General features: G+C 29.9%; 1 protein-coding gene across 1 annotated transcript in view; it reads right to left on the reverse strand.

Moving 5' to 3' along the window:
- The window catches only part of LOC142319869 (uncharacterized), a 535,079-nt gene that overhangs the window by 514,670 nt on the left and 5,328 nt on the right, over positions 1-15,081 (reverse strand). The gene's annotated exons all lie outside the window — the stretch shown is intronic.

The raw sequence follows: 15,081 nt of genomic DNA on the forward strand, positions 1-15,081 counted from the left end.
TGTTCTGGCGATGATAGTACTCGGCCCCAGATCGATGGTGGGAAATGTACTCCGTGTAGAAAGTCCAAGAATAGATCTTCACGCAGCAGTAAATCTGCATCGATTGGAGAAACGGTTGCTCAAGAGAGGATGACCTCTAGGACGGGTCTACGGAGCAAAAGGCGCAGAGTGGTGATCACCGAGTCTGCAGTCGATAGTTTATCGGAGGTTGAAGACGACTGTGGGGATGATTTGGGGAGGGAATTTCCTCCCTTGTTGCAGACGTCTCGGATGAATCCCAGGTTGGGTAATGTTACAGTAAAACCGGTAGAAGAATCGTCGTCGAACAGGCGGTTGAATAACTTTCCTACGGGAGAAGAGAACTCGAAGAAGTTGCGAGCTGGTGCCAGTGGCCCCATTTCGCCTACGGGGAGTGTCATGGAGGAGATGGTGGATAGGGATGTGGCGAGTCGGTTGAAATGGAGATCGGTAATAGAAGTTCCAGTTCGGAGGAGGAGGAGGAGGAAGAGACTTCATTCACAGAGTACACTTTCGATTTATCATGGAAAAATTGCTTTGGTTCATTGATGAATTACAATCTGAGAAGTTTGTCGGAATCCTAATACGGATTCACAGATAAGCGGTGTTCGGCAGGATTGTGTGATTTCGTTTTGCAAGTCGAGAAATTTAAGTATTTTTGGAATGATGTTTCGCCTGATACGGATGATGTGGCCACATACGTGGAGGCGATAACGTGGGCGGTGTCTACGCAGGCTCCGATGGATAAAGGTGACCTGCGTCATGTTTTGAAGTGGTTCATGTCTGATGAGGCACTGGTTGAAGTAGTGACAAGACCCTGATCAAATGGGGTCATGAACAAACTTGTACGTGTGAGGGATCCTTCGGGCGTAAAGGCTCCCCAATTACCCTACTTGCCGTTTTATAGACTTATCGGAGCCTCATCCTCAGGACTATATTTAGTGGCGATCTGAACTCCACCCGGGGGATATGTTGAAGGATACCTTCCGCATTCTAGGGAGGGTCGCCGGTCCCTCTGATGATTGACGGTTCTGTTTGTTTTATGATTTCTCTAAGGATGCCCACGTCACGTTGGGGGTGGCTCTAGCGTCCCTGCGACGGATATATGACAAGACTTCAGATTCCCTGTTTTTCCTACCAGGAGGTCAGATTGGCTCATGCCTGAAACATATGGTGCTGTTTGTTTTTGGACGAGTGGGATCCCCGGTCCGGATGGTATTGTCCCAGGTCATTGGTGTTAAGCAAGGGAAAGTGATCCATTCACGGCATTCCACCCCGGAGGTTGTTGACGGTAGTACTGTTGTGGTTAAGGCGACTGGGCGCTCTTACGCTGAGTTACTGAAGACAGTTAAGAAGACTGCTGCAACGGAGAAATTGGGGAATGTGCTGTCAGTGAAACAGAGCCCAGCAGGAGATTTGAAAATTCGGGTTGAGGGCGCTGATAAGGCGGTTGCGTTGAAAATCGTTCTTCAAGATAAAGCTAAGGACCTGCATGTCAGCATGAAGAAGAGAAGCGGTCGCAGGTCAGTAGTTTACTTGCGGATATTGAATGTACCACGACTGAGTTGAAGGTTACTAAAGCCATACGCTCTAGTAAACTCGGTCGACCGAGTTTCGAGTGTGTTCAGTTCGTCCAGCTAATGGGACAACGCAGAACGCCACCGTTGTGACCACGTACGGTGTTGCGAGGAAACTTATTGAACACTAGGTTAAGGTCGGCTAGGTGAATATCGGGCTTCCATGAGTGATCCTGATGACAAATATTATAGCTGCTGGGGCTGGGGCCACATATCCTTTCGCGGGACTGATCACTCGTATCTCAGTACCGTGAATGGTGAGGTAGCAATGGGGTGCTGGACAGCTCCTTGTGGTGTCGGCATCTGTCCACGCTTGGGCGGGTGACCGTCGATGATGAAACACAGGGACTCTGGTCCCCCGAAGCTGATAAGTCGGAGTTCTGACGGAGGTGACCTTCAGGTTGTCTCCGTTTGAGGCAGGCAATGCAAGACCGAGTCTCAGCTACCAGAGTATAGTCGCTGGGTACGACTTTATCGGACTTGGTGGCTTTGGACTGGAGGTTAGAGGCAGGGAAAAGATATCAAGATCGTATCGGTGGACCTGCCTGTCATGCCGGACTTACAGCCGGTAGGCGGGTTGGATCGTTAGAGTTATGGATACTCCCCCAGGCTGTTATGCTTCATGTTGATACGGCCGGAGGAGATAAAAAAAAATTAATTATTTTGATAGACTGGGAAATAATTTATTAGATTTTTCAATTACCTGAATTCTGAATGACATAACATAAGTTTGAGTCATTTTGGTTTTTTTTCTTTTGGTTTTGGTGACTTGTTTTACTTCCAAATTTAATTTAAAAGAAATATTATCAAAACAGGTGGCCAAAGTACGTGTAATTCTATTTGACTGGGAGAGAAATAGCCCTATATAGTCCCGCTAACTCAAATTGAATTAATCAATACAAGGCTAGAATTGTCTAGAACATTAACTTTAAAATCACCGGATACTATGACATTAAATTTATTTGAAATTTTAAAAAGAAGTTTTTGATATTTTATGTAAAAACGTTTTAAAAGGATCATAATGATTGTATAAAATGCCATCAATTTCAGATTTGGGAACTGAAACGCACACTATTTAAAATTAATTTCTTCCGCCAATACTCGGTAAATTTCTATTTTATTAAAAATACAGTAAAACAAAAATTGAGTCTCCCTGTTTTTATATATATTTCTATAAAAATTTTCAGCAAGGTTAAAATGATTTTGTTCAAAATAGTTTAAACTTTTAATTTTTCATAGTTGTGTAAAAGTAACTAACATGTGCTAAACAACTGAAATCCAAAGAGGACAAACTATTTAATTACGAGATATTTTGGCTTTCACTATTTTTAAAAAGAAATTTGATTTTCGAATGTATAAAAATTGAGAAGTAATAAAACCAAAATATGCTTTTAAGATTAAAAAAAAAAAACTATTCATAAAAATCGTATTTTAATAATAATTTAAAAATGAAAAAACTACTATTTTTATTCATTTTTAACTGTTATAACGGAGTTTTTTCGTAACTTTTTTTTTGTAAATTGCCAGTTATTATTTACAATTGACATTTAATTAACATTTTGCTCCTCCTCCGCATAAATTAAGATAACGTCAAAATGGAATTCGTACCTAACAGCGCCTCATAAAACTTGCGTATTAGATATTAATAACAGCGTAAAGGGCTTCTTAAATGGCGGATTGATATGTAATTAAAATTACACAATAGAATAAATCATGAAGGTAATTATAAAATTACAAATATTATTAATTATTTAAATAAATTTCTAATTAATAATTACGTAAACACGTTACGGCAAAGTAAATTACGTTAATTATCGCATAAACACCGACGTTATAACGCAAATACAAAGTAATCTCATTCTAAACTGCACTTTAAGGAAAGGAAATGAATTCAAAATTGAATTAATTTTGCGATCAGGTTTAACGGATGAAATGAATGGTGCTTAAATTAGTAGGAGAATATAAAAAAAACTCTCCCCTACACCTCCTAGGCAATTTTCTGACCCTCTAAACGTTAATTATGCACTTTGGCAACGGAAACTGTAACCTAAAGTATATACCTAGATGCTACTCCGGTAGAGTAAAATAATCTCTGATATAACTTCAGAAAGAAAATTACATAACTTTCAGGCCTATGATCTGAACTAAAATAATATGAACACTTTCAACCGATCATATTTCGTTCCTTTTAAAATTCTGTGATACTTTAATTTATTTATTACACTTAATTTATTTTTCATTATATCCTACTTTTAAACGGTTTATTTGGAAGACCATCTTACATAATTGTGAGAAAGTAAAAAAAATACTATACGATAATATCACGTCATGAAAGCTTTTTACCAAAATAAAATACTGATATAAATTAACAATTTCAAAATATTACGAATAAAATGACAATTTATTGAAAATAAAAAGAATAGATGTAATTAAGTAAAAATAGTGGTTCATAGTAAATCAGTATTCAATTTTAGGTAGATTTCATAAGAAAGCTACCTATTGTATGGATACCATGATTCGACTTCCGGAAAATTTCGACATATCTTCGCGTTTCATATCCCTCAGGTCCCAAAACCCCCGTCCGTTCAAAAGTTTATATATACCTTTACATATCTATCTATCTATCTATAAATATATATATATATATATATATATATATATATTTCACTTTCTTATGGACACGATAACTGCCGTAATTTTGCGCCAATTACTTTCAAACTGATACGTAAGATATAACGACCCAAAATCTCCGTCGAGTTCGTTAATGGGCAAAATCGGACCATGGGGGGACTTTTACAAAAAAACAAAATATTGCTATAACTTTCTTATTAAGTAAAATATCGAATTCGTTTAAAGTTCCTACTATTATTTGGATAAGCGCCTAAAACATATCTAAGTAAAGTTATTTGATATCACCAACCATTGGCCCAGGAGATGGAAAAATGAGGTTTCGAAGACAAAAAAAAAGTCATACCTTCCTTAATAGACACAGTATCGAATCGGTATTAGCCCTCTAAATATTACCTGAAACTTTTGTCTGAAACAATTTTTGATATGACTAACCCCCCTTACGGCAAGGGATAACCAAAATATTGCTGGAATTGTAAGAAAATGGGGCTTGTCGTATGTGAAATTTTTTTCACATGCAACCATTGTCGTATTAAGTAAATTTAACGTTTTTCTTAACTTTAAAGTGGAAATCTTTTTTATCCCCTACTTAGCACCTGTGAAATCTACCTCCGCCATCCGGCGTACAGTAAGGAATTTTGTTTTCTTGTTAAGGATATGTAGACCAGTTTTTTATTTTAAAAATTGTGTATTTAGTATTACTATATGAACAAGTGTTGAAATCCATTTATAAAGGAAACAAATTAATTGTAATTTTATACTCTTATATATTTATTTGTATGCATAACAAAACGGGGTATACGAATTCGACAGATAACACTTCTCTTCTTCGTAATTGTTAACCGTGTAAATCATAAGAATTACAACTCGCATTAATCAATTTAATTTCTTATATCGGTAACGTATATAAAGTATCAGGTTTAGAGGAGGCTATAATCAGAATTGGGCTCCCTGACAGTAGAAATTTCATCAATATACGTAGTCCCTTTATTAACCAGAGAGAAGCTGTCAATTGCAGGAATGGATATTATACAAATGTCGATAGACTTGGCATGCTGATGTGAAATAATATACTCAGTACATTGAAGAAGACAACAGGAAACCATTTCACATCTACACTTTCCCTAATAAGCCTGGTAAGAGATATAATGAGGATGATTTTCCCATTCTCTTTTGAAAATTACTTTTATGTGATGGATCATTTATTAGGGCTATATAATTTATTCTTTCAAGTAACTCGACTATTGATCCAATCACAATTACTGATTACAAGAAATTAAATTTTTAGTGTGCGAATACCGTCAAGCCTTAATGACCAATATTAGAATCCATAAACCTTCCATTTGAAAGCAAGCCTCTACTTCACCGCTCACCCAGCGTGAAAATATATATATATAGAAATAAAAATATATTCCATTACCAAAAAAATAGGTGGATATGTTAATGATAACATAATGTAAAAAAGGTACACACAAAATATACATTTATGTATTTAATTTTGTATATGTGAGTAAATTTATTACCAAACTTGTATTCACAATAGTCAAAAATAAACACTAAATAATTATGCAATAAACGTTACATATATTTTCAAAGTAATAAATCGCTAAATTCTTCTATTAAATAGTCATATAAGTACATTAATTAAACAAAAGATTTTATAATGGAGCCAAAAACGAAAATTATAAAATATTATTTTTTTAAATTTATTTAATAATAGTGGTTTCTAGAGAAAAGAAAATTCAAACGAAATGTTTGTATAGACAATCATATAAAACATTGAATAGCATATAAACGAGATTTTACACAGAAAAACCAAACACTGTTTATATTCTTGTTCATTTTAAAGTAAACATTTTTCAGTATTAAAATCTACTTTCTTTATTTTTGTTTTAATAATCTATAAAAAGAAAAAATACAAAAAAAACTATAGCACTGAATATTTAGAAAGTTTAGCGTTTATTTATATTTACTGATAAAAATAGCAAATACCCCACCGAATTGTCGCTGCATAATCTACCAGTTAAATTTAAGAAATGAGTTTAGTACGTGGGAAGAATATGAGTGACAGTTAATAAAAAACTGGATATTTTTATCGTTATCTAGCGACATAAAAACAGCTTTATAATAAAATGAAAATATCGTATATTATGTATAAAAATATCTTATATTTAAGAGTATACATGTTTTTTTTTTATTTTTTAACCTCCGGGTCCGCAGTCAAGCAATTCTTTCCGCAGAGGATGAGATGAGTGTTTTATAGCGTGTGTAAAAAATGCCATACCTGACCGGGATTCGAACCCAGGACCTCCGGGTGAAAAGGTCGAGATGCTACCACTCGCGCCACGGAGGTCGGCAAGTATACATGATCTAGAATGAAATAATATTCCCCAAAGTTTAAAAAGCCCAGTTGACCTCAGAGTAGAAAGGAATTGTTGGACCGACAACTGGCTTCTTGCTACCTACGATGTTCTATCGCGGTGCACTATCTCTTCTGTATTATTAGCAGTGCCAACAATAATTTATATACCTAATGTGGAATTACTGCGCATCTTTGGGTTTACTGTTTCAAACTGGCTCCATCTGGCTAATCCGTAAGACACAAACGTACCAATATTTGTCCATTTATATAAAATATATCTTACCTGTGATGCAAATTTTTAAGTGCGTTTTGAAGAAATTATTTAGCAGTTAGTATCAGATCCTCGTTGAGATAATTACTACTCGTTCAGATAAGCAAAGAGAGATAAATATAGATTATACTGGTGTGTACTTCCATGAATTGATCAAAGTGATGGACAAATAACTTTTTATGTTTATAAATGAGAATTTGTTTATTAGAAAAATAGAATACGCTAGAGTGGAAGAAATTTAAATAAGACTGATTAATACTGGAAAAGAGATCTAAGTAATCAAAACCACGGATTGGTTACGTTTTAATATTTTGTTAATTATTTCCAGATTTCTATTCATTTTAATTAATAAAATGTTATGAAATATAATGTAGTCTAAAAAAATAAATAAATTTATTGCGTTAAAAAAAATGCTGACATCACAGTTATAGGACTGGTGGGTTGATTCTGATGTACGGCTTACATACGCGTACAACTTAATTTAAAACATTTATCATTTTATTTAAATATAATATTTTTCCTTTATTTAGTTTGTGATTCTAACTAAAGCGCGCGCGCATACCGTATTTAAATTGCGCGGTGTGGCAGTATAACCGCGGCGAACGTCGGTACTAAGTAATTTCACAACTTACATACAATAAATTTCGCTTGTACAGTCGGCAGACTTGTTAGCCGCTAGACTTAACGCTCCAGGTATAGAGTGAAACGGGCTATCGAGATAGAGAACCAGTCTTACCGAATTACATTTTTACACTTTCAATATTATTCATTTATTTAATTTTACCGTTTACCTGTGATGTCACAACATAGCTGACGATTACAACAGAATTTTTTGGGATAGGGTGCGATTATGCAAAATGTTTTTTTGCAAATATTGTTATTTTTTTATTTTTAACAAATGTATCTAAGAAAAACCTGATCTTAATTAGGTGAAATCTCGAAATACTGAGGGTGACCTTGCTCTGCAGCCTCATCTCCTTGGACTTATAAGTTGAAGAAAATTGAATGTCATCAATGCCCCATATATAGAAGTAATCTAACCAAGTTTAGTCAAAATCGGTCCAATAGTTATGGAGATATAAGGTGATTTAAATGCCAACACCGAATACACACACACTGTACGAATATTAACATCCGGAAAATTTCTATCCGGTTTTTTTTTTTTGTTGGGTTCCTTAGGTGTCAAAATATCAAGATCCGGTGTAAACCGCACATGTCCAAATTGGACCGATTACAATACTTTTCCTTCTTGAGCTGTAGTTCTGCTATAGCGCTATCTAGACGGGAAAGTAAAAAGGATTTAAACGCAGAAAACATGATTTCGTTCAAAAATTGTTTGCAAGAAGTTTACTTTAAATCTTAACGCAAATGGTAATTGGAATTAAATAATAAACATCAATAGTTATTGTGGAAAAAGTGTAGTTATTTTATAAGTAAAATAATAAATTAAAAATGAAGAAATAATAAATATTAATTTTCTAATAAATAGTACTTAAATAACACGATAAACTGAGTACCTTTTGTAGCTTTTTCAGAAAAATAATAACAAAATAAAAGAAAAAAAAAATTAAAATATCTGTGTATGTATAAACTAACATATTTGTTGTAATTCAACAATTCTTTATAATACAATTTTAATTTCTACTTTTATACTAAAAAAATCCTTCTAAAATACTCATTTCATAAGCAGAGTATTTTGCAAATTAATATTTATTATCTTTTTACTTATTTATTATTTTGTCTTATGCGTAGTTTATTCATACTGTGTAGCCACAATTTTATTTATAATTTATTCACGGATAGCATGATGGGTAAAAAATATCTGATGTGTGGAAAAAATGCTTGACCGGGACTTGAATCCAAAACCACCGAATTGTTTAACCGGATGAATATTGTTCAACAAGTAAAATGATCAACTAGATTAACATTTTAAATAAGACCGTTTATAATCGGCTTTTCAGAATAATCTTTTTTTCTAATCTATTTCAGTAAACGTTTAACATAGTTCTTTATTTGTAAAAAAAAGGAGGTTAAGTTATGATTACAGTAGCCAATACGTAAAAACAATTTCAATAAAAGTGTTTATCAACAGAAAAAATGTTAATAATGGTGTAACTGAATAAAACAAAAAAAAATATCCCTTTTAATGATACTTTTACGTACATTAAACACGTATCGTTTATTTTAAAATTTAAACGATTTTTTTAAAAGCTGTTCTAAACATCTCGCCGTATGTTTTTTTTTTAGAAATTTTTAAAACATCAACACTTAAGTTGCATAATTATAGTACTAATATTTCACATATTGTAATAATCATATTATATACTGTACACATTACTTGCATAACGAATTTTTAGATGTTTGATTATGTTTATAGATGTTTGTGAATTTTTATGATGTTTGATTATTAATCTTCAATAGCAATATGGAATGTATACACAATATCAAAATGTTAAAAATTTTCATTAATAGATATAGTAAATAAGTAAAGGTAAACATAAATATAAAAAAAACCTTATAATAAAAGAAAAAATATATATATAAAAATAATAACTGATATTTAAAAAATATTACATAAGTCAGTCAATAAATTGTTTAAATATACATATATAAATAAAAACTAAGATGATATAATATCATCTTAGAAGGCTAAGTAAATAATTGAAATTTAGCTTAAATACAGCTGAGCAACTTAAAATTAATTCAAACAGACCACTATACCATAGACCACGCCCTTTATGTAGGATGAAATAAGAAAATATTTATTTCCGAAAAGACAGAAAAATATAAAATTTCAATCATCTCCTATATGTAGAAACATCTCCTATATTAGGATTGTCTCATTTAGCTAGATATCAAAATTTTAAACCTGAAACAGAAATTAGATAGTTGGGAAATTTACTTCATTAGCAATGGAATTAGAATATTCAATTTTGAATAACATTGGAGACCAGTATTTTGGTCTCAAAGATTTTTATATTATTTATTAAAATTTAAAAGAATTATTATTATCTTAGGTAGAAAATTTTTTTGTTTCTTAAATATTGATTATTTATTATTACGTACGTGATTAATTTTGTTATCTACATATAATAAAATGATAACTAGGGTCACCCTTATGTGAGCATCACGAAAAAACCACTGGACAGATGTTAATAAAACTTTGTAGATTTAACTGTTCCTGTTCCTAATGACCTTCCTTAAAAGCTTGGGCATTATTTCAATTGGAATTATCGCAATATTCCTAATGGGAGTTAAAATATTAGATGCCTTAAGAAAATTAATCCTTTAACTTCATTATCTCTGTCACATGGTAAAAGAAAAAAATTCCGAATTCAGATCTATATATTAATCGTCCAACCAAATCTGTAAATTTAAAATATTCTAATATTTTATTATTATTATTGTTGTAGTAAGCTTAAATTAGAAAATTTAGCTAACTTTCATGGGTTTTGATTGTTTATTTTGGCTATCAATATTGGGTAATCATAAAGTTAAAAAGATATGCTTTCAAAGAAGAGATGCTTTCTTATTATTCAAAGTAAGCTAAAATAATGAGAGTATGTCGGTCCACTGAAACAGCAAAAGTGCGTAATTTTCAGTTAACTGCTGACCAAGAGTGCTACGTTCAGACTCGCGCTGTAAAATTTGCATCACGAGTTGCTGTTAAATTCTTCACGAGTTCAAACTGATGTGATTGTAAAGCTAACATTGGCACATTATGTATAGAAGTGTCTTTATCAATAATGTACAGATTAATTGAATCGAATATGCCCGTACTGGAGCCATGACAGAAGTGTGTTCGTAATATTATTCACGTATCATTCCTCGTATTGTCGGAAATGGAAAGGGGGGACCAAAATGCCCCAACTCATTTTTGACTTGCTAAGTATAGTTTCTAATCATCCGAAAATTTTGCGATTAAATTTTCAAAAATACAGAAAGAATATAGAGTCGTTACTACGCAAATTGATGATTATTGACACAATGATATTCGAATAGTCGGACAGTAGTGGTAAAATAATAATATTGGGAAAATAATTATTTTTGAAAAACGGCATCGGAGAATAAATAATTTTAGAAATTTTTCACTGGAGTTTTTGACTCCGTATCCTTTAAACCTATCGAAATTCCACCGAAAATAGGAAGCATATCGTTCAGATAACTCCTGTAGCAAACAAAACCCAACCACGCGTCAAAAACACCTGAACAACAGCAGCGTCTACAGTAGGATCTTATCATAGCTTCTACTTTAAGAACGAGGGAAACGTTGGAGGAAGAGAGCTTTTCAGGCTTTAATTGTTATTTATTAGTATTATTCTCACACCCATAAAGATAACGAACTTAACGAGGATCCGTTTTACCGCTAGTCCACTGGTTAGACGGGAAGGACAAACGAAACGAACCCTGACCGGCTAGTAATCGATTTATTGATTACTATTTTTATTTGTTATATATATATTTTTTTTAAATATCTTATTTATTTTAATTTTTATAATGCTTTAGTTAATTTCCCAGTATGTATTGATGATGATTTTTGAAGATGAAAATGCGCATTTACTTTTAAATTTTTATTTTTCGTGTAGGATTTTTGAACATTTGATTTTAAGATATTATCTAACATTTTAAATTTGTTACTAGTTGGTTATATTTTCAATAACTTATTAATGATTAATAAATATTGGGGTTAATCAATAAATAAAATATAGAATTTTCTTCTATAATCTAAAATAATATATGCAAAATCTTATGTTCTTTAATTATTGATCAAAGCAGTAATTATTAAATAAAAGGGCAAACCTTTTGTGCTATTTTAATGAATAAATAAATAAAAAAATTATAATAATAAAAAGGATATATATTTTATTAAATAATTAGAAATAATTAATTACATAATAATAATAATAATAATCGTAATAATCCGATTATAAAGAAATTTTATTTTTTATTTAAAGTAAAATACTAACAATAACGAAAAAAAATATGTATATATATATATACTGGTACATACGTATGAAGAAAAAAATTCAAGCTTGGAACAATCCACATTGAATATCTGTTAAGTGGAAAAAATTGATTGAATCGAATATTTCTACCATTAATTTATAGCGATTAGAATTTTCTATTGCACTATTGTTATTGTTGTTGGTACAAGTGAAAACAACTTGATTATTTAATTTTTTTACTGCTAACGTGGAACGTAGAATATAGAAATAAAAAAGTTTTTTTTTCTATTATTCCTAGTTCTAGTGGCCTGAAATTTACAAACGATTGTAAAATATACGTAAATTTATAACGTACAGACAATTGCTCAACGCCATAGTTTTTTAAAATAATTTATTTTCTAGTAGTTTATTTTTCTAGTTATTACAATCGGACAAACACACTCTGCAGGTATATTAAGTTCAATGAAAACGTAGTGAGTCAGTTTTTTAAAACATATATCTCATTTTTCATTAAATTATTTAAATTTTCAATAAAAAAAGGCTAGGAAAATTTAAATATTATAATAACTTTGATCTAGAATAAAAAATTTTTCATCTAAAATAAGTGTTATTCATTCTCATACGTACCTTATCATACTCAAATATTCTTTCATGAAAACATTTTTTCCTTTTGTTATTAAGTTAGCTGTCAATATTATACATATATTGTGTAATGGCATCAAAGTTGAATAAAAGCCGTTAATTTGTACATTATCATATATTCTTAATCGTAATGTTAAAAAGTAATAGTAGACGAATTCTAAAATTACGATTTTTAGAACATGGGATAAGGTAAGAAAAAATATTTTTCTGTATTTTTTTATTTATTTGTTTTTATCATATTTTTTATAATCGGTTAAGTATACATTTTTATATTTATTTATTTTATTGTATTTTACGTGTTTGAGTGTTGTAAATGTAGAATTGTTAATTTAAAAATCTCCGTACGGGAAGCTAATAGCTCGAGTCATTCTTTTTACCTATAGAAATCCATAACGTTAACCATATTAAAGAAAAGATCGGAATTTTAAAGTAAAAATCCACATTTAAATTATCTTAAAACGTGAACAATTTTACGAACGTAAAAAAAAATTAGGGTAAAATGGTCATTTAATCTTAATTTTTTAAATTTTATTTCAAAATTTACATTAAAAAGGTATTTTTGAATTCACATTTTGAATTTATTTTATTAAGTATACAAATCGAATTAAAACAATATGATACTATATAATTATTTAAACAAATTATAATATGACATGATTTCCGATTAATTTCAGGAATAAATTTTTAATAACTGGAAAAATAAAAATCCTATCATAACATTTTTTAATAAGCATAGTAAATCTAAATTAATAAGTATTATTTGTTATTTATTCGTTACTACTCATTAGTGGATAAGTGTAAAATTACTAATTGTTATTGTTCAAGGTAAATCTGTGTTTTATAAAATATTTAAAAAAATCGCTCGAAAGATAGAATAGAAAATTTAATTTCATATTTTGGCAAATAATTCATCATCCATAATTGGTAAAATGAATAATATGAGAAATGTTTATGAATAAATAAAAATATTTACTATCACCTTATTAAACGTTAATTCATTCTATGATTTGTTTAATTGTGCACGGGATGAGTACCGTATATGTATACTACAGCATGCCAGATGCGAATCAGTAATAGTGATTACTGGTGATTTAATGGTGACTTACTCGCATAAAACGTTTTAAACAGTTTAAACCCGCATTAAACGTTCACAATATGTAAAATTAAATAATAATAACCTATAACAATTAAGTAAAAGAAATGTACACAAATATTTCTATATACACATGAATATATATATATATATATATATATATATATATATATATATATATATATATATATATACAATCATATATAAAATAATATATATATACAATCGCGCATATTCGTATTTATACTGAACGACTTTAAGATTTATTATAATTATTATGATATTATCCTATATAATTATGACCTAAATAAATGAAGTTTAAACAAAATATAAACTAAAATAATAAGTTAAATGAATGCTGATAATAACTACGAAAAGAAATATTAATTAAACTGCAAAAGAAAATAAGCTTAGTACAATTATAAGTAAAGTTTAAACAATATATAAACTAAAATAATAAATTAAACGCATGCTGATTAACTATGAAAAATAAACTTAACTGCAAAAGTAAATAAGCATAGTACAATTAGAAGTAAAATATTCAGAATTGGATAAATTAATGACGCGTTTTCAAATATTTTATCTGTATATAAATATATTTTTTAATCATGTGAAAATTAAAATTAAAATCATACACGCACATCCTCTATTAAATAATTTTTTACGAAATCTTTTGTTTGCAATCAAATAACAAACATCCGTTTAACATATTTTACATGATTGTACGTAAACATGTTATAGTAAAATGGAATTATAAATTGTAAAATTAATGTTATATATATATATATATATATATATATATATATATATATAATATATAAATGCGTAAAATAAAACGATTATAATAAAAATTAATAATCTCAATTTAAAATAAATTATAATATAATGGAATTAATGAACAATTAAATTAATTAAAATTGTTCAATCCAATTGCGGAAAAATCCATAAATAGAATTTTAAATTAATTGTTAGGAAAACCAAAAAATTAATAAATAATTAGAGTAGGTGTGTATGTATAAAAAAAATCCGCGTACTGAATAGAATACAAGTTGTTATACGTTTATATCCACATTTATTACACTAAAACGAAAAGATATGTACTTTATAAAATTAACCTTGTTCTGAAATAAAGTTTATATAAAATTAATAACAAAATAATTAAAATGTTACTGTAAAATTAAAAGAAAAATTCACAACTTTAGTCATATCGTTGAAAAACTAAATCAATACTGATTTTTTTTCCTTTTTACAAGAACATATCAAGATAGCAAAGTTTTCTACTGTGGTAAACACCCCAAGATTTCCCTGATAAACCACAGAATATTCTTTCTCTGTTAGTCATAGACTATAAGTTAACTGAATGGACGGTATATTGATTTACTGATTCAAAGATGTTATCTACTTAGGAAAATGTTCGTATACGTCTTCTAATTTCTAATTTTATTTTAATTAGAAGTATGGTATACATTACAATTACATTACATGGTATACATTACACTACAATTTTAAAACGTCAGTTATTTATAGAACAAAATCAATGTGAA

Source organism: Lycorma delicatula, chromosome 2, assembly GCF_047948215.1.
Source record: "Lycorma delicatula isolate Av1 chromosome 2, ASM4794821v1, whole genome shotgun sequence".
Classification (NCBI taxonomy): domain Eukaryota; kingdom Metazoa; phylum Arthropoda; class Insecta; order Hemiptera; family Fulgoridae; genus Lycorma; species Lycorma delicatula.